The 18,466-nt window shown below is 40.9% G+C and overlaps 1 long non-coding RNA gene across 1 annotated transcript in view; it reads right to left on the reverse strand.

Moving 5' to 3' along the window:
* The window catches only part of LOC148106982 (uncharacterized), a 111,312-nt gene extending 96,896 nt beyond the window's left edge, over positions 1 to 14,416 (reverse strand). Inside the window, exon 1 of the long non-coding RNA XR_015723287.1 lies at positions 14,367 to 14,416. This is a non-coding gene — a long non-coding RNA (uncharacterized LOC148106982). The remainder of the gene's footprint in view (positions 1 to 14,366) is intronic.
* Between the last annotated feature and the right edge of the window lie 4,050 nt (positions 14,417 to 18,466).

Below are 18,466 nucleotides of genomic sequence, written 5' to 3' on the forward strand. Positions count from 1 at the left end.
CCTCTCTGACAATAATAAAGGTTTCTGGTTTTGTTTAAAATCATTCTCTGCAGTAATCTCTGTCGATTGAGAACTGTGGATTGTGGGCATTTACAAGAAGAAAACAGAGGTTTCCGAAGAAGGAGAGCCCATTGGCTAGTTCACGTTGCCTCTACTTACCCACAGAATTTCTAGATTCCAAATGTGGTCCACAGCCTGGTTTATGATCCGGGGTCCACAAGGAGAAGGAAGGAATGAAGAAACATTACTTCTTTCCTATTCGTTTAGACTCATTTGAAAGAGACCATACAGCCTATATGATTTACAATTCATTATATCCTCTCTGGTCTTCCAGCTCCAGCCCTCCCAACAAGGGGCAAGACAACTATACCCAACACTCCCTTGTTCTGCCACACTTACAGTGCCTGCCAATCATGAGATCAAACCCAGTCCTCATGGCTCTTTGAACGCTCCAAACCCTAACAACCCTTCCTCTGTAAATATAATTAAGTCAACTAATATTCCTAGTTGGTGGAACTCCTACCTGAAGAGAAGACTTCTTCATTACTGCTTTTCCAATTCTAAACATTACAGGATAAAAGGCCAACTTTGGCCCATGGTGAAGGCTAAGCCTCTTTTTCTGGCTTATACAGACATGGGTCTCAAAAGTTCAAAGCCAGATCTTATAACAGTACATACCACTGAAACAAATAAGATGAAAATGGACAGAATTTTAGACCTAGGCTAAATAGACATATATTTTCAATAAAACTTATTTTGACGAATTCTGCTACAATGAAAAAATGTTGACACTTATTAAAGTTGATTTGAATGAGATTTTTATGATTTTTCACTTCTAATCTTTGAACTTTCAGAGATGCAACCATATATCAGTTCCTTAAGTCTTCACAATATCAAAATCGTATTCTTTAAACTGACATTTTGCAAAGGCAAGCAACCAGAAACTCTCCAGTGCTGGAAAAACTATATGATGAAAATGCCCAGGCTTGAAATTGGGCAAACTCTGATTTAAATGTAGTAATCACATCATACATAAAAAACAATAATAGCACTACTATTTGCCCCCAAAGATATAGATGCAAAGAAGGAACACATGTATCCCAATGTTCATAGCAGCATTGTCCACAATAGCCAAACTGTGGAAGGAGCTGGGATGCCCTTCAACAGACGAATGGATGAAGAAGATGTGGTTCATATATACAATGGAATATTACTCAGCCATCAGAAAGGATGATTACATAACATTTGCATCAACATAGGTGGAACTGGAGGGGATTATGCTAAGTGAAATAAGTCAAGCAGAGAAAGACAATTATCATATGGTTTCATGTATTTGTGGAACATAAGGAATAGCACGGAGATCACTAGAAGGAAGGGTAAAATGAAGGGGGGGAAATCAGAGGGGGAGACGAACCATGAGAGACTATGGACTCCAGGAAACAAACTGAGGGTTTTAGAGGGCAGGGGGTGGGGGGATGGGTTAGCCTGGTGTTGGGTATTAAGAAGGCACGTATTGCATGGAGCACTGGGTGTTATACGCAAACAATGAATCATGGAACACTACATCAAAACCTAATGATGTACTGTATGGTGACTAACAATGTAATAAAAAAAATTTTAAATAATAAAAAATTAAAATAATAGATAGAAGCCTTTATTAAGCACACGCTATGGGCTAGGTACTGTATGACACCGGAAAGGGTATTAGTCGGCTTCCCGGCAGGAAGCAACAGTCAGACCTAGAGATGGATTACTGAAGAGATTTAATCAAAGGAATATATACAGGAGAGTTAAGAGAAACCGATAAGGGATGGTAAAGGAGCTCAATGACTGTAACAGGGGAGCACAGCAGCAGCAAGGCCTGAAGAGGCAAGTGGAGTCAGCCACTAGATCCCCAAGAAAGCCTGCAGGTGTAGGTAAGGAACGCCTGCCAGGAACTGAAGTCCTCGGTGGAAGAAGCAGCCATTGACAATTCCTGGCCCATGAGGGAGGAGGCTGAGAGAATAAACACCCTGATCTGGTAGCTCTCTTAGCCAGAAAGCAGTGAAGCCCAACTGATGCTTCCACTAAGGTCAGCCCCTGGGAGCACAGAAGCTGGGAAAGAGAGGAGGAGAGTGGATCTGGAAGGGCAAATGGGAAATATCCAACACAGCAGCACAAATGAATAAGACACTCTCTGCCCTCCTCCCTGAAATGGGGCGTGGAAATGTGGGGCATCTTGTGGAAATATCGAACTGCTCAGTTGGGAGATTCCTCATAGAATGCATAAGGGACAACAGAGTATTCCTCACTCTTAGATGATAATCTTCTCATTTCTTACCTTATTTTCATGCCCCCTCCTCAAAAAAGAAGAAAGATAAATTGTTCCAAAGCAATGCCTATTGCCTTTTTTCTTACTTCTGGGCTTTGGCTGAAATTTTGTTGTTTGGGGACACTGCTTATTAGGGTTTCCAAATTGTGCCCCGAAGCTGCTGGGGCACCTGCAGCAGAAGGGGCCATGCTTGAATAATATCCATTCCCAGAGTTACTGGTGTTCAGATTGAGAGGTGGCTTTCTCCTCCATCAGGCTCAGCCAGGTCCAACTCAATCTCAAAATAAAGATCATCTAGTCCTCTAGCCCATTTTCCAAAGAATTTCTTACCTCCCTTGCCATCAGCATTAAACTTCCCTAATAGGCATGACACTGCAAACTTCTTTGTAACAACATCTATCAGTCAGGTGTCATGGGATGATTCAACCATCTCTGATCCACTGTTACTGCCAGGTAGGACCAGGGCTTTTACTGGGCTGGAGTTTGCCCAAATGTGTGAAGTTCCTTGCCATGCCTTTTCCAACAGCAGCAACAACAACATCATCATCATCAACAACAACAACAAAACGTGTCTACCTTCACAAAGGATGATTAGTTCCCGGGGAACTTGGAGCTGAGTTAGTCCCAAAGAAGCTTGAGATCCTCCAGTAGCTTCAGACACTGTTAGCTTTAAAACACACACACACACACACACACACACACACACACACCTTCAGGACTGAGATTAACTTGGATTTGAAAACTCATTGTCTCCTTATGAGGTAGAAAGAATTTTGGCCCTATGCCTGCCTATTTCTGGGAGTTAGCCAAAATTTGGGATCAGGCTCCAGGGACTACAGATGGATGGAGTGGTGTTTACAGGGACAATCTCTGAACTTATTTCAAAGGGAACCAGAAAGAAGAATGTGTCCCTACGATAAATGGGTATTTTACTGCTGCCTCCTCCTTGATCTTGCCATTAGCAGCCCAATAAGTCCTCAGGCACTACAGTGCTAATGAACAAAAAATCCAGCTTAAAAGCATAGCTTTATATCCAAATGCCTTCAGCTTTTGAAAATTCTTCTCTAAGACTGCCTATCCATTTTACAATCAGAGAGAGAGAGAGAGAGAGGACACAAACACATATACAAGAAGAGCTCAAAAAAAAAAAAAAGATATTAAAGTTGGTCATACAAACTTGGAACACTAAGTCCTCCCACCAGTCCAGGTAGCCTGGATGCTGGGTCTTTTCCTTATGGTTCATAAACCTCTTGCAATCTTTGCAGGTGTATATGTCATTAATATTAAGATAATATGCCGTAACATTGCTGTGTTTGGGGCATGCGGACATTTAGAACGGCCTGGGAAGCAGAAAATGGCTGCTAAATGGTTGATGGTTCTCCCCCGGCAGAAAGGGAGATGGCAGCCTCGGTGGCTCTCTCTGTGTGGGGCAGTCTGTGCCCTGTCTGAGCACATCCGGAGGCCGCCACACTCTCCGTAGTGAAGCTACTGCAGGAGCACGGCTGGGAGGCTCTACTCTGACACGCATTTGTCAGGAAATTTGGAGCTTGATTCCATAGTGTATAATCCCTTTTCTTCATAGAGCAGATTCTATGAGCTCTTTTTTTTTTTTTTAAGTTTTTTCAAAAAAAATTTTAACTTTTTTTTTTTTTTTTAAGATTTTATTTATTTATTTGACAGAGAGCGACAGCCAGCCAGCGTGAGAGGGAACACAAGCAGGGGGAGTGGGAGAGGAAGAAGCAGGCTCCTAGTGGAGGAGCCTGATGTGGGGCTCGAACCCAGAACGCTGGGATCACGCCCTGAGCCGAAGGCAGATGCTTAACCGCTGTGCTACCCAGGCGCCCCTTAACTTTTTTTTTTTAAGTAATCTCTCCACTCAACGTGGGGCTTGAATTCACAACCCTGAGACCAAGAGTCACACACACTATGGACTAAGCCAGCCACAGGCCCCAGATTCTATGAGTTCTTAAGTGACTCAAAAAAAACCACCACCACCACCACCACCACACCCAGGTCAGTTCTCTGGAGAAATAATAATTACAATCATAAGAAATAGCATTTGTTGGACATCTGCTCCATGTTTGTATTATTTAATCCTCAATACAGTCCATAAAGTACTATTACCCTCCCCTTTTACAAATGACGAATGTGAGGTGCAGAGCGTGGAGGTAAACCTTGAGGCACTAAACCTTGAGACTATTAGAGTCCATCAAAGTGGACACGATTGCTGTCATTAATTGAGTACCGCTGGTTGCCAGACCATGCCGGGGAGGGCTTTACCTAAGCCGTCTTGAAGAAACGGATGCTAAAAGAGATTAAGTGACGTAAGCTCTGAAAGAACACGCAGGCTTTAGTGTCTAATGTGGGATGCAAAGTCCAGGTTTTCTACAGGCTTTCACTAGGCCACACTGGTTCCCTTCACAACTTCCTCGAGGGGGCCCTGTGTGGGACTATTTTTAGTTTCGCCAAAAAACACTCATTTTGAAAGAACGAAACACAAAAAGGAATGTAACTGTTAAGGCTCAGCTGTCCAGGGAAGGATGGGAAGGAGTGCAGAGAGGAACTGATAGTAATGGTGCGAGTCAGTAAATGCCAGGGACGTCGCAAGGTGTCTAACACACGCTGTAATCGAGGATTCTGACACTATCAATCAACTGGAAATTACAGAAAACTCAAGCTTCTGTGGTTTTTGCTGTCCAGGGGGCCCCTCCTGTTGCAAGGGAGCCTGAGGAAGCAAGTATTTCAGTGGCAGTTAAACACTGCTACTATACTTGCAGGATTATTTAATAATGTCCTTTCTTTCTCCTATGACCAAATGCTTCACGATCACCTCCCACATCCCCAGATATGGAATCAGCCATTTCTACAAGAAGCCTTCATTTTAATTTTGTTTGTTTGTTTCTCTCTTGTTTTGTTTTGTTCTGTTTCCATGGACTTTGCTTTTCATTTATTTCCTGTCTCTTGCTCTGCTTTCTGGGGCGGCTGTTCTCAAAGCACTACTTGTAATTTAGTCTTTGTTTAGAGTGTTGTTTCTCTATTCAACAACTTAGTTTGATACACATTTCATATCCTGTTTTCAGGCCATCACTTCCTGTTTTCTGGTCACCTGTTCTTTGAGATCCTCTGTGCTTTGTAGCATCCCTGCATAACTAGAATGGCTCTTTCAAGGATCTGTTCGTTTTCTGTTGACTTTTTTCCGTTCTTTCTGTAGTGGTAAGTTATAATATTCATCTGCTTTGTGGAAACCATTCGCAGATAAGTGTTTCTACTATCTATAGGAATTGATGGTGCTCTCATTTATGGTTTATTCTCTAGTATCCCTGTGTGCAGGCAGAGCTTCCCCCATAGGATGGATTTTCCTAGACTTCTAGTAAGAAATGGGGCAGGGGATACAGGGATGTGCCAGGATATCATTTCTAGCTTCACAGCTCACAACTCCCTCCTCTGTCACCACAGAGAGTGTCGTAAATATGGTCATCTCTGTAGCTAGCCCTGCTCTCTCTGAGCCCAGCCTGGTTCTGGTGACCTTCCCCCATGAGCCCTGGGTTTCCTAGTCCCCTCCACAGCCCTTTCTTCCACCATGATGCACTTTCAGACATTACTTCTTGATGGGTACGTCTGCTATCTTCTATGTCTGGGCTCCTGAACACTTTCTGAACCTGATCTCTCTCTTTCTTTCCTAGTCCTCTTAAGGTGTTCAGTCTGAGGTGTACTCACAGTAGTCCCCGCTCATTTGGGGAGCAACTATCTGCTGGAGAGATCTGAGATATACCAGCCCTCAGGAACCTCTTTGCCTGCCCTGTCCTGTCCTCCCCTGCCCTCAAAGTTTTTACCATCATCGGCTTCTGTGTGGCCTCACCGTTGGTGTAATCCATATGCCAACAGGAGTCTGAGAGTTTTCTCTGTCTCCCAGTTTCAGTGAAAATCTAGTTTATGGTTTGTTTTTAATTTCTCCTTTTTTCGCCACAAGGTTTCCATCAGAAAGGAGATATTCCAAAATGACTTGCTTGGTTATAAAACTCTTGGTTCTAAAGTTTGATTTCCAAACTTTTCTACACAGTTATAAGAATAGGTGTACTCACTAAGAGCTGCCGAGGGCCAGGCTCAGTGCCACGTCCTAGAGATATAATGACTCAGTGAAACAAACTGGAGGGCTAATTGCTGCCATTATCTCAGTGTCAGATGGGGTAACGGAGGTCCAGGAAGGGTAAGTAATTTGCTTAACCTGCCACAGAGAGGATAAGTTAGAACTGGGATTTAAAACCAATTTGTTCTAAATCCAGAGCCCTAACTCTGAGCCCGTGAAAGGATTTGCCACTTTTCCTGCAGACATTAATCTTTCAAGATTAAAATCATTTCTCTACATTTCCTAGCATGCATACAACAGGGCATCCTGTCGTGGTTCAATGTGGACCAAACAAAAAGACCTCCCTTTATAAACTGCCCCAAGGTGGGCTCCCTGAGAGCTTCGCATATTTCTCATTTAGCCTTGAAAGTGGAAATCTGATCTCTAATTTTCATATGAAAAGATCAGTATGTCCTAATTTGCAGCTATGCACCTAATTGGAGATCTTGGAGAAAATTGGGGAAGTTTAAGAGTGCAACCACTGGTAATGCAGATAATCTTACAATTTTAAGAATGTCAACACTACAAATGGAGTGAACTATACATTGCGCATGTCTTTTAACAAATGTAGGTGTATGCTTTGATATTTTGATATTTTATCTTCCGCTATAAACTTTTATAATGTACATCCTTAAGATGACAGGTAAATGTAAACACAAAGTGTCATTCAAATATCTGTTTCTCGTGAAGTAAGAATTCTTTCCTGAATAAAATTTAAAGAACATCAATGACAACATTAAGTAAATCCCCAATGATTACTGACATCCCTATTAATATTCAATTTCAGGAGCTCTCCTTCATTATTGGTGGGAGTGCAACTTTGGAAGACAGGCAGTTTCTTACAAAACTAAACACACTCTGTGAGCCAGTAATTGCACTCCTTGGTATTTACCCAAATGAACAGAAAAGTTGTGTCCACACAAAACCTGCACATGGACATTTACAGCAGCTTTATTCATGAGGGCTAAAACTTGGGAGCAACCAAGGTATCCTTCAGTAGATGAATGGATAAATAAACCATGCCACATCCAGACAACTGAATGTCACTCAGTGCTAAAAGGAAATAAGCTATCAAGTCATGGAAAGACATGGTGGAACCTTAAACACATATGGCTAAGTGAAGGAAGTAAATATGAAAAGGCTGTGTACCATAGGATTCCAACTGTATGACATTCTGAAAAAGGCTATGGAGACACTGAAAAGATCAATGGTTGCCAGGGGTGGAAGGGAGGGAGAGATGAATAGACGGAGCACAGAGGATTTTTAGGGCAGTGAAACTCTTCTGTATGATACTGTAAGAGTAGACATATGTCATCATGCATTTGTCAAAACCCCCAGGATGTACAACACCAAAAGTGAACCCTAATGTAAACTATGGACTTTAGGTGATAATGATGTGTCAACATCGGTGCAGGATGCTGGTAGTGAGGGAGGCCGTGCGTGTTGAGGGAAGGACCAGGGGGTGTCGGGGAACTCTGTATTTTCCCCTTAATTTTGCTGTGAACCTAAAACTGCTCTTTTTAAACAAAGCCTATTTTTATTTTTCTCTTTTGCCAGGATCTGTCCACTTATTTTAGAGAGAGAGCGAGCGAGTGAGCACGGGGAGGGTGGTGTAGGGGGAGAAAAGCAGACTCCCCACTGAGTGCAGAGCCGGCCAGCCCTGACGTGCTCAATACCAGGACCTTAGATCATGACCTGAGCTAAAATCAAGAGTCGGATGCTCATTCGACTGAGCCACCCAGGCACCCCAAACAAAGTCTATTTTTTAAAAATTCAATGTCAGCACCGATACCTGTGGAAAAAGTCAATTTACTAACAGGTTACAAGTTTGGAGTGTATCACTCCTTTTCTACTCTAAAATTAACCCTAGGACATGCAAGAACATTCAAGAACATTCTGACAGTGAGAAGTAAATGATACATTTGAAAATTCCTAGCGGTATCTGACTATAGTAGGTGCTCAACAGATATGAATTGAAAAGTCTTTAAGGCATCTATATGAATCACTTGGGAAGCTTATTAAGATGAAAATCCTGATTCAGCAATTCTGGGGTGGGGTCTAAGATTCTGCATTTCAAACAATTTTCCAGGTAATGCTGATGGTGCTGGTTCCTCAGACCACACTTTGTGTGGTAAGAATTGCTTTACAAACAAGTAGGACTCTGAAGAGTATTCCTGCTTAGTGGTGGTTGGCCAAGGAAAAATTCCTCTAATGAAACTGGTTTGGAAAATGATGAATATATGGCCACTTTCTTGAAGAACGTGATATGCACAGAGACTTTAAAAGCTCTGAGTAAAGCAAACTGTTGAACTTGGCATAACCCAGCATTCTCCAATCATATATGACCATATATGATTGTAAAAGCCATTAATCATTTTAATATTTCACGGTACACATTTCAGAGTGCTGATTTATACAGGTTAAGAAAATAAAAAGCACACAATTTTAGCATAAGGATGATATATTTCCTATGAAAATATTTTAAGTCTGAATTACCCAGCCTCATTTATCTGATTCTCTTTACGTGAAGGAAATGACCACAGCAAGTGGAAAGTTAAGCCTAGATAACACTGACTTACCTAACTATACATCAGGAGGAGAACAAGCAGGGGACACAAGCAGATTGCAGAATCTCAGACAGTATGCTTGCTGCAGAATGCTGAAGATACAATATTCCAGATTGGGTGGCCAGGTGCATGTCAGAGTGATTAGTGAAGGAAAAAAGGGAACAAAGTCCCTCACTTTCTTGACATAAACTGTCAGGTAAAGGAGAATAAGATCACCTGTTTCCTGCTGACTCAAGAGTGTTCTTGACCGTATATCTCTTCCCTAAGCAAAGGTACTAGTATGTATTTTCTTTAAGGTTACAAGTCAAAGAGGTATGAGCTGTCTGGCCCCACCCTCCTTTCAACTTGAGTGGAGGTGGAAGACAGTTTTGGTTCTTCTAACTGCGCGTATCCAAAAGAGTTAAGCACACAATTATATCACTTAACATCCTGTGAACCGGGCGTGGGTGGGCCAACAATCTCTTCAGATCTCGTAAGTCTGACGATTACACTAGCATCCTACCTTCCCACCTAAGGCTAAGAGGGCCAGTCGACTGTGAGGAGAGCCCTCAAAGCTGTTCCCAGTAGACTGCAAGAGTGAACTTGAGATTGACACATAAATATTGTTAGTTTCTAGAGCTCTATGCCTTCTTTTTGAAAAAAGTTAATGGAGTAAAAAGTACTTGAGAAAACAGAAATAGTGAGCAAATGGAAGAAAAATACAGGATGACATCTCTTTTAAAAATGTTTTGTACTTATTTAAAAAAAACACATCACAGAAAATACGGATGAAAATTTGCACGAAATGAATTACAAAATTCTTTCAACTTTACAACAGGTTTGAAATTTTTCATAATAAAATTTGGGGAAAATAAAAGATAATCACAATCATTACACCGAACATAATTTCTAATCCTATGACTCAGAGATAACTGCTAGTAATATTTTGGCATATTTCCTGTCAGATTTTTTTCTCTGCCTTACACATTATTTCCTTTATATACACAGACTCATGCTAAGTAACATTTTGTAACTTAAATATTTTTTGTTATTAATAGATATTGAGAATATAATTCTATGCTATGTAGTATGTAGGTGTATAATTTATTTAACCATAATATTAGTTTTCACAAAGAGTTTCATAGTTTCGTAAACAAGCAAATCCTTCCCCGAATGGCCCTGAGAATAAAAATGATTATCTTAATATTTTCAACCTTGCAGGTGTTTCACAGAAGAATCAGTATCAACAATAGGCCTGAGAGACTCTGTAGGTTTTTTTAACCACACCTTGTTCTCCTACTGCTCTACGGAAGGAAGGGAGCAGCTTGTAGCGAACAGGATCCAGGCTTTCTTTAGAATCAGGGAAGACGTGATTTCATTTCTAGGTTTGTCACTTACTCTGCGACTTCAGGCAAGACGTTACTATACCTAGGCCCCGGTTTTCACATCTGCAAATGCTGAATAACGATGGTCTATTCCCCAAAAAGGTGCCGAGCTGTTGAACTGAAATCAGGTTTACGTGGGCACCATACTTGGTGGGGCTCACTAGGCTTCACTGGCTCTTTTCTGAAGACCTCCGGCAGGTTCAGTCCAGCTGGGTACAGATCAGGGTCGGTGTCTTTTGCTTAAAACAAAGACCTTCCTTCCAATGACGAAAGGCTTTGTGATAATTCCTGAATCTGTCCCCTGATTTGGGAGCTACAAGAATAATCGAACCTCTCACAAAAACAGATATGGCCGCAAAAGACACCTAAGTGGGGTTCTGGTATCAGAAGCCACTTTTCCGTCTGGGAAGACAGGGTGACAACCCCTAAGCCACGTGGAGGCAGACTAATCCCTGGACTGCCGGCTAGATCTCCCTCTTCCGAGGCCCTCCTTTTCCTGTGTGTCCCATCTCTCTGGTAAATCACAGACGTTTTCCCTCTGCAATGCTACTTTCCTGGGTGACGGCTCTACTCACTGTACACACCAAGTGTCTCCCCGTTCTCACGCCAAGTGTCCACGACAGGGCCTACGAGGCCTGTCTCCATCCTTTGTTTCCTACCGCGACACCACCCAGACACTCGGCAGAAGGCGGACTGTCTCCCGTCAGCCCGCTCCCCAAAGCGGGTTTCTGCTCTCTTGCCCTCGATCCCTCCCTCAGCTACCTCCTTGTTCTAAAGCTCTGTTTTCTAGCTTGTTGCCCCACATATTTTACTTCACTTTGAGTTTTTAAAAGCTCAGAAATAAATAAAAATGACAATCAATTCTTGATTAGAATCTGAATGAGTGGCGTAAATACCACTGGATCTTCGGGGAAACTGCCCTGAACATCCCTTTTAGGCAGCAGCCACTCCAGGAATGTTCCCATGGAAACAATCATGTTGAATATTACCTCAAGTGCATTAGTGCTATGTCTAGTCTCAAAGTCAATTATATTTAGCTGAGGATAATCTGCCTTAACTCCCATTAAATTAACTCCTTTTACTAATAATGTTAATATTTGTAATATCTGACTTTTTTTATTTGCAGTTTTTCTTTTTTTTTTTTTTTTTTAAAGATTTTATTTATTTATGTGACAGACAGCCAGCGAGAGAGGGAACACAGCAGGGGGAGTGGGAGAGGAAGAAGCAGGCTCATAGCGGAAGAGCCTGATGTGGGACTCGATCCCGGATTGCCAGGATCACGCCCTGAGCCGAAGGCAGACGCTTTAACGACTGCGCTACCCAGGCGCCCCTATTTGCAGTTTTTCTAAACTACAGAGCCATAGTTTATAAAGTGAACAGATACACTTTTAGACGATTCATATTTCCTATTCTTCTAATGATCTGTTGTTAGATTCTAAAAATACTCCCGTATATTTTGACGAATTTGAGTCTTGTACAAAATGACATGACCTTTCAGTATTTCAAGTAATCACTTGTCTCCATTTCTGAGTAATAAACCCAGTTCATCTTTAATATATAAAAGATGCAGGCTCTAGAACAGTCCAACAGAACTTTCTACAATAATATAAATGTTTTATATGTGTTCTGTCCAATATAGTAGTCACTAGCCACAAAGGACACTTGAAGTGTAACCAGTGCAACTAAGAAATGGAATTTTTTAATTAATTTAAACAGCCACACATGGCTAGTTACTACCATATTGTACAGCATAGCTTCCGGAAAACTTCTGATAGAAATGTCTGGCATTAAATACACTCTGTTTAATATCTTATGTCATAACAGCAATGTTTCCACTTAGAACCTTGAAGCTCTTTTCTGCCTTATTCAGAGTGCACATTCAGCCAGTCCCATTCTGCCCTCGTTACCTCCTATGCATCAGAGTTATTTATAAGTATCCACATCTTCTCCAAGAGGTTATAAACTCCTCGAGAGCAGGAACCACATCTTTCTCAATTCTGTATGCCTCACTGGCTGTACTATAGTACAATGCATATAAGTACTCGGAGTTTGCAAATAATAATGACAAACTCTTTCTCATTTCACTTTTGCAAACATATTCTGATGGCATACTTCCCTTAGTACTGACTGCTCTGTGACCTGGTATAACTTAACTCCTCCAGAGTTTAAACTCTGTTCTCTGTGTTGTATTATAAGCCTCCCAGAGAGTACATTTTATCGCTCTGGGAACAATCTAAATCAGAACTCTAGAAGAAAAATACCAAAATTTATATCCTTGCTACCATGATATGTTTTGAAAGAACTAGAATAGACCTTTTTTTGCAACACTGTATCAAGAAAAGGAAGTGATGGTGAACTAGAGGTCTGCAGCCAGAGAATTAAAAAACTAGTTCGTGTTAAGTGCGCCCTTCCTCTCCCTGGCTCCGTCTGGAGGCATTGTTTCCTTGATCCTTTGTGACAAATACAGAAGAGAACACTAGCTGATCCTTTGTGACAAATACAAAAGAGAACGCTAGCTGGAAGACTACATGCAACTCAGTGTAATGGCATACTCAAACCAGTTCAAAAGGCAAGGAGGCAAGAGGCAGAAATCTGTTACTCACCCGTTTTACTATGAAACATTTTAAAATAACTTCACTACAGACGATTATTTAGAAAGCTCATGTTTAGGACTAAGGGACATTAGCTTGAATTATTGATTGTTCCAAATTTTGGGCACCAATGGGAAGAAAATAAGGTTTTAAGTTTAAAATAAAAGCTCTAGACAATATTGAACAGTCTAAAAATGATAATTAATCCACCCAAGTATCTATTTTATTAAAAAGCTAGCTTTATACACAACTCTGTTTGGGGAAGGAGGGAAGTAAGAAACTAGACTGTTAAAACATACACCATGTCTGGCTGATTAAGCTTTATTTATATAAAATTTCATTTTTCATTTTATTTTTTACTCTGTGGACAAAGTGTGCGGGAACTTGATGGCAATTTTAGTCTCATCTATAGAGTCTCATATGGTTACATAAGAATAAGGGCCTTCTACAGCCTAGAAATCAGGAGCACCACCATGAAAATCAAACATTAATTCAAAAGATAGTTTAATTATGCTTCTTTCTATTCTATTCTTTTTTTTAGACTCCCAAATTGTATATCTAGGTTTATCTATATCTTTATTTTATTTATATCTAGGTTGGCTTCTGGTGGAAAAGAACTTGTGTCTCCCTTATCACAGGAAGACTATAAAATCGGAATAGGTATCAAAATTCTGCATCTTGCCGTTCAACTCAGGAACCAGGGTTCCAGGCTTTGCATTTCTCGTGTCCTTTATCGTTTGCAATTATGAGGTAAAGGAGATTTGGTTAGTGGATGAACAAATCCTTTGTTAAGGGATTTCTTCACACTGATACCAAAAAATATGCAGTTTTCTGACCACGTTATAAACACACCACAGGGGCTCCTGGGTGGCTCAGTCAGTTAAGCGTCCGCCTTCAGTTCAGGTTATGATCCTGCTCCCGGGCTCAAGGCCTGCATCCGGCTCCCTGCTCTGCGGGGAGCCTGCTTCTCCCCGTCCCTCCCCCTGCTTGTGTGCTCCCTCTCTCTCAAATAAATAAAGTCTTTAAAACAACAACAACGACAACAACAACTACAACTGACCTTTGAACACCACAGATTTGAAAAGCGTGGGTTCACTTATATGCAGATTTTTTCAATAACTACATTAGAAAAATTTTTGGAGACTTGTAACCATTTCAAAAAACTTGCAGACAAACTATGCAGTTTGCATAGCTTAGAAATACCAAAAAAATTAAGAAAAACATCAAGAATACACAAAATATATACTAGTCTATTTTATCATTTACTACCATAAGATACAAAGTTTATCAAAACTTACGCATACATTTACAGACTACACAGTGCCATTCCTAGTGGAAAGAAATGTAAACAAATGTAAAGATGTAGTTTTAAATCGTATCTGCAATAAAATGAACTGTAGTACATACCCCACTGCTGCCGTAGTTTCACAGCCACCTCCTGCAGCTACTGCCGTGAGCTCAAGTGCTGCTGGGATCTACTCCGAAAGCCACGTGACGCTAATCAGCTCTGCGGCACATTGCCCGGCCCAGGAGAAAGTGATCTCTCGCGGTTCTCGTGTATTTTTCATCGTGTTTAGTACAATACCCTAGACCTTGAGTAACACTATGGGACCATATGAAGTGCCACTAGTGATGCTGGAAGTGCTCCCAAGAAGCAGAGAAAAGTCATGATAGCACAAGAAAAGGTTGAATTGCTTGATATGTACCACAGATGGAGGCCTGCAGCTGCAGGTGCCCACCATTTCGAGATGAATGAATCCAGCTGAAGGACGGAGGTAATAAAAGAAAAGAAAATTCGTGAAGCCACTGTTGCAGCTATGCCAGCAGGCATGAAAACCTTGCACTTTTTGCAAACTACTTTTTATCTCATTTTGAAAATGCAGCGATTATGTGGGTGCAGGACTGCTGTAAGAAAGGCTTGCCTATATAGACTCTAATACGATTCAAGAAAAAAGGAAGTCATTATATGACCACTTAAAGCAAAAGAAAGGTGAAGGATCTAAAACTGGAGAATTTAAAACCAGCAAAGGATGGTTTGATTTTAGAAAGTGGTCTGGCTTAAAAAAAATGTCAAGGTAACAGGAGAAGTAACTTCTGTCGACCAAGAGGCAGCAGACAAGTTCCCAGACGCAATTAAGAAAGTCATTGAGAAAGGATATCTGCCTGAACAGGTTTTAATGCAGACGAAACTGCCGTATTCTGGGGGAAAAAATGCCACTAAGGACGTTTACTAGTAAATAAGAGAAGCGGGCACCAGGATTTAAGGCAGGAAGGGAAAGGCTAACTACTGTTTTGTGCAGATGTGACAGCCCTCCAACCTGTCTTAAGGGTTAGCTTGCTTCAGGTTAATACGCTCCTTGCTTGTTGACCTAAGGCTCTTGACCTGTAACAGAGCCAATTTACTTTGAGATTTGCAGACCACTGGCAAAGGACCAGAATTTTCCCAGGCCACAGAGGCCAACAAGTCTGTTTGAAGTTGGCTCAACTTTCTGATTAGCCCAGCAATCTTTTAGCAAAATGTTTTTTTTCTTTTTTAAAGTCACACAAATGACTCTTCCTGACCTCCCTTTGCATATCCGTAGACCTTGGCCTCCTTTGCAGAAAGAAGAGAATACTCTTGCACAACCCCTGGCGCTAAGGAACCATGACCCCCTTGAGCAACCTCTGAGCACTGAGATAACGTCTGTAGCTGGCATCACTGAGCCTGAACATAATCAAGAAATGTTACGGACCACTACACTGCCTTTGCTGATTAACTACCCTAAACCCCTGGGCCAGGCAAAAACTGGGGAGTTGGCTTTTGGACAGGAGTCCTCCTTCTCCCCACGTTGCTGGCCTCCTGAGAATAAAGCTCAAATTCCTTTCCAATCAAAACTTGTCTCTTGAGTATTGGCCTTTCCAACATATGAGCAGCCAAACTTGGGTTTGGTAACACAAATGCAGTGGAGTTTATGACCAGGACTGCCCTTATCTATAAAGCTGCTAACCCCCAAGCCTTGAAGGGAAGAGATGAACACCAGCTGTCAGTCTTTGGGTTGTACAAGAAGGTCTGGACAATGAGAAGCCTTTTTCTGGATTGGTTCCATCGATTCTTGTCCTTGAAGTCAGGAAGTACCCTGCTTTTAAAGTTCTTTTGATATCGGACAGTGCCCCTGGCCACCCAGAAGCCCATGAGTTCAACACCAAAGGCATCAAAGTGGTCTACTTGCCCCCAGACACAACGTCTCTAGTTCAGCCTCTAGATCTGACCTTTAAAGACCTTTAAAGCTCATTACACACATACTCTATAGAAAGAATTGTCGATGCTGTGGAAGAGAACTCCGACAGAGAGAACGTCATGAAAGTCTGGAAGGATTACACCCTTGAAGATGCCATCACTGTTATAGGAAAAGCCATGAAAGCCATCAGTCTGAAACAATAAACTCCTGCTGAGGAAAACTGTGTCCAGATGTTTTGCCTGACTTCCCAGGATTTCTACAGTGCAGATCAGAGAAATTGTGAAGGAGATGGTGGCTATGGCAAGAAAGGTGGGATGTGAAAGATTTCCAGATATGAGTCTTGGAGAAGTTCAAGAGCTAGCAGACACCACACCAGAGGAGTGAACAGAAGGCAACTTGATGGAGATGAGTGCTTCCCAAGCAGTGCGAGACGATGGAGAAGAAGACCTAGAGGTAGCAGAACAGAAAACAAATGGGCATTAGACAGCCTGGCAGAAGGGCTTCAACTATCCAAGCCTGATTTCGACTTCTTTTACAACTGGACCCTTCTATGATATGGGTAGGGCAACTAAAGTGCACAGGGGAAGGATTGGTCCCATCCAATTTTTTAGAAATGAAACAGCAAAAAAGTCAGACAGAAATTACAATGTATTTCTTTAAAGTTACACAGAGTGTGCCTTCCTGTCCTGCCCCTCATTTCACCTCTACCTCTTCCTCTGCCACCTCTCAGGCAGCAAGACCAACCCGTCCTCTTCCTCATCCTTCTCAGCCCACTTGACACAAAGAGACAAGGATGAAGACCGATGGTCCACTTCCACTTAATGGATAGCAAATAATCATCAAGCCATACAGTTAAATAAACTTATCTGTTGTGTATGTGTATCAGTGTCTTCATGTGAAAATCTACTAACTGGCTAATTGAACATAATAAGTAAAAACATAAAAAGCATGTATCTGTAAAAAAGAAAAAAAAAGAAAATCTACTAACTGTATGGCTAGAAAGGCATGTGTTTGTGTCATCATCATCATCATCACCGAAATACCCATCCTGTAGAACGTGGTATGCAAGTCTCGTATGGAAGTTGTTAGCCTAAGGTGAGTGATATTTAATATAAAATTAATAATGTGTTAGTTTTACTGTTTACAGTATGCCTCTCTCTTGTGATTGAAGAAACTGTGTATCAGACTATCATCATAGGTAAGTGGTTTTTAAAAAATGTAACAATGTTTCCAATATGGTATTATGAATATGACTGTAATACTATATGCCATAAAATTTTTGTAATGATTCATTCATTAATGTATATGCTAGGCTACCATAAAGCAATTATATTGCTGCTTCTTTGTTAATGCATGAATTGTAATACCTATAAATAAATATAAATCTCTTTGCACATTATCTTTTCATTTTTGATACCTCATGTTAGCAGTAAGTACAACATGTCTACAGTGTTTTGTGTTATATAAGATAATATTGATGTAGATACTGACAGACAATTCATCTTATGAACTATGTAAACTTACAGTATTGATAAATACAGTACTATAAATGTATTTTCTCTTCTTTATGATTTTCATAATAATATTTTATTTTCTCTAGCTTACTTTAAGAATGCAGTATGTGATACCTATAACATAACAAAATAGGTGTTAATCGACTGTTTATGTTACTGGTAAGGCTTCCAGTCAACAGTAGGCTATTAGTTAAGTTTGGGGGGACTCAAAAATTACACACATATTTTTAACCCATGTTGTTCAAGGGTCAACAGTAGTTTTAAATCAAAATGAAGCATATCATAGAGCATTTCCCCTCAAGGAATGAAGATCCCTTCCAGTTTATTATTTTCCAATTATGGTTTGGCACTTTGTAGCCTTGAAATTGAAGAAAATGGCCAATGATTTGCAACCAACCATAAAATTCAAGCTTCTGCTTGGCTGTCCTAAGAGTAACAAAGGGGTCTGTTGGTAAAAATGATTATGGGTCAGTCTTTTCACTGCATCTCTAGGTAAGGGAATGTGATAACTCTGTTAGTTACAGTATCTGCAGTTTTTATTTTTTATTTTTGTTTTTTTCATTGATAAAACCTTAAGTTTTATTTTTTTAATTTAAATTTTGTAGGTTAACATATAGGGCAATATTGGTTTCTGGAGTAGACTTCAGTGACTCATCACTTACATACCACACCCAGTGCTCATCAGAAGTGTCCTCTTTAATCCCATCCCCCATCTAGCCCATCCCCCACCCGTCCTCCCTCCAGCAACCCTCAGTTTGTTCTCTATCATTAAGAG

Source organism: Ursus americanus, chromosome X (assembly GCF_024610735.1).
Source record: "Ursus americanus isolate L20-20 chromosome X, mUrsAme1.1.p, whole genome shotgun sequence".
NCBI lineage: Eukaryota > Metazoa > Chordata > Mammalia > Carnivora > Ursidae > Ursus > Ursus americanus.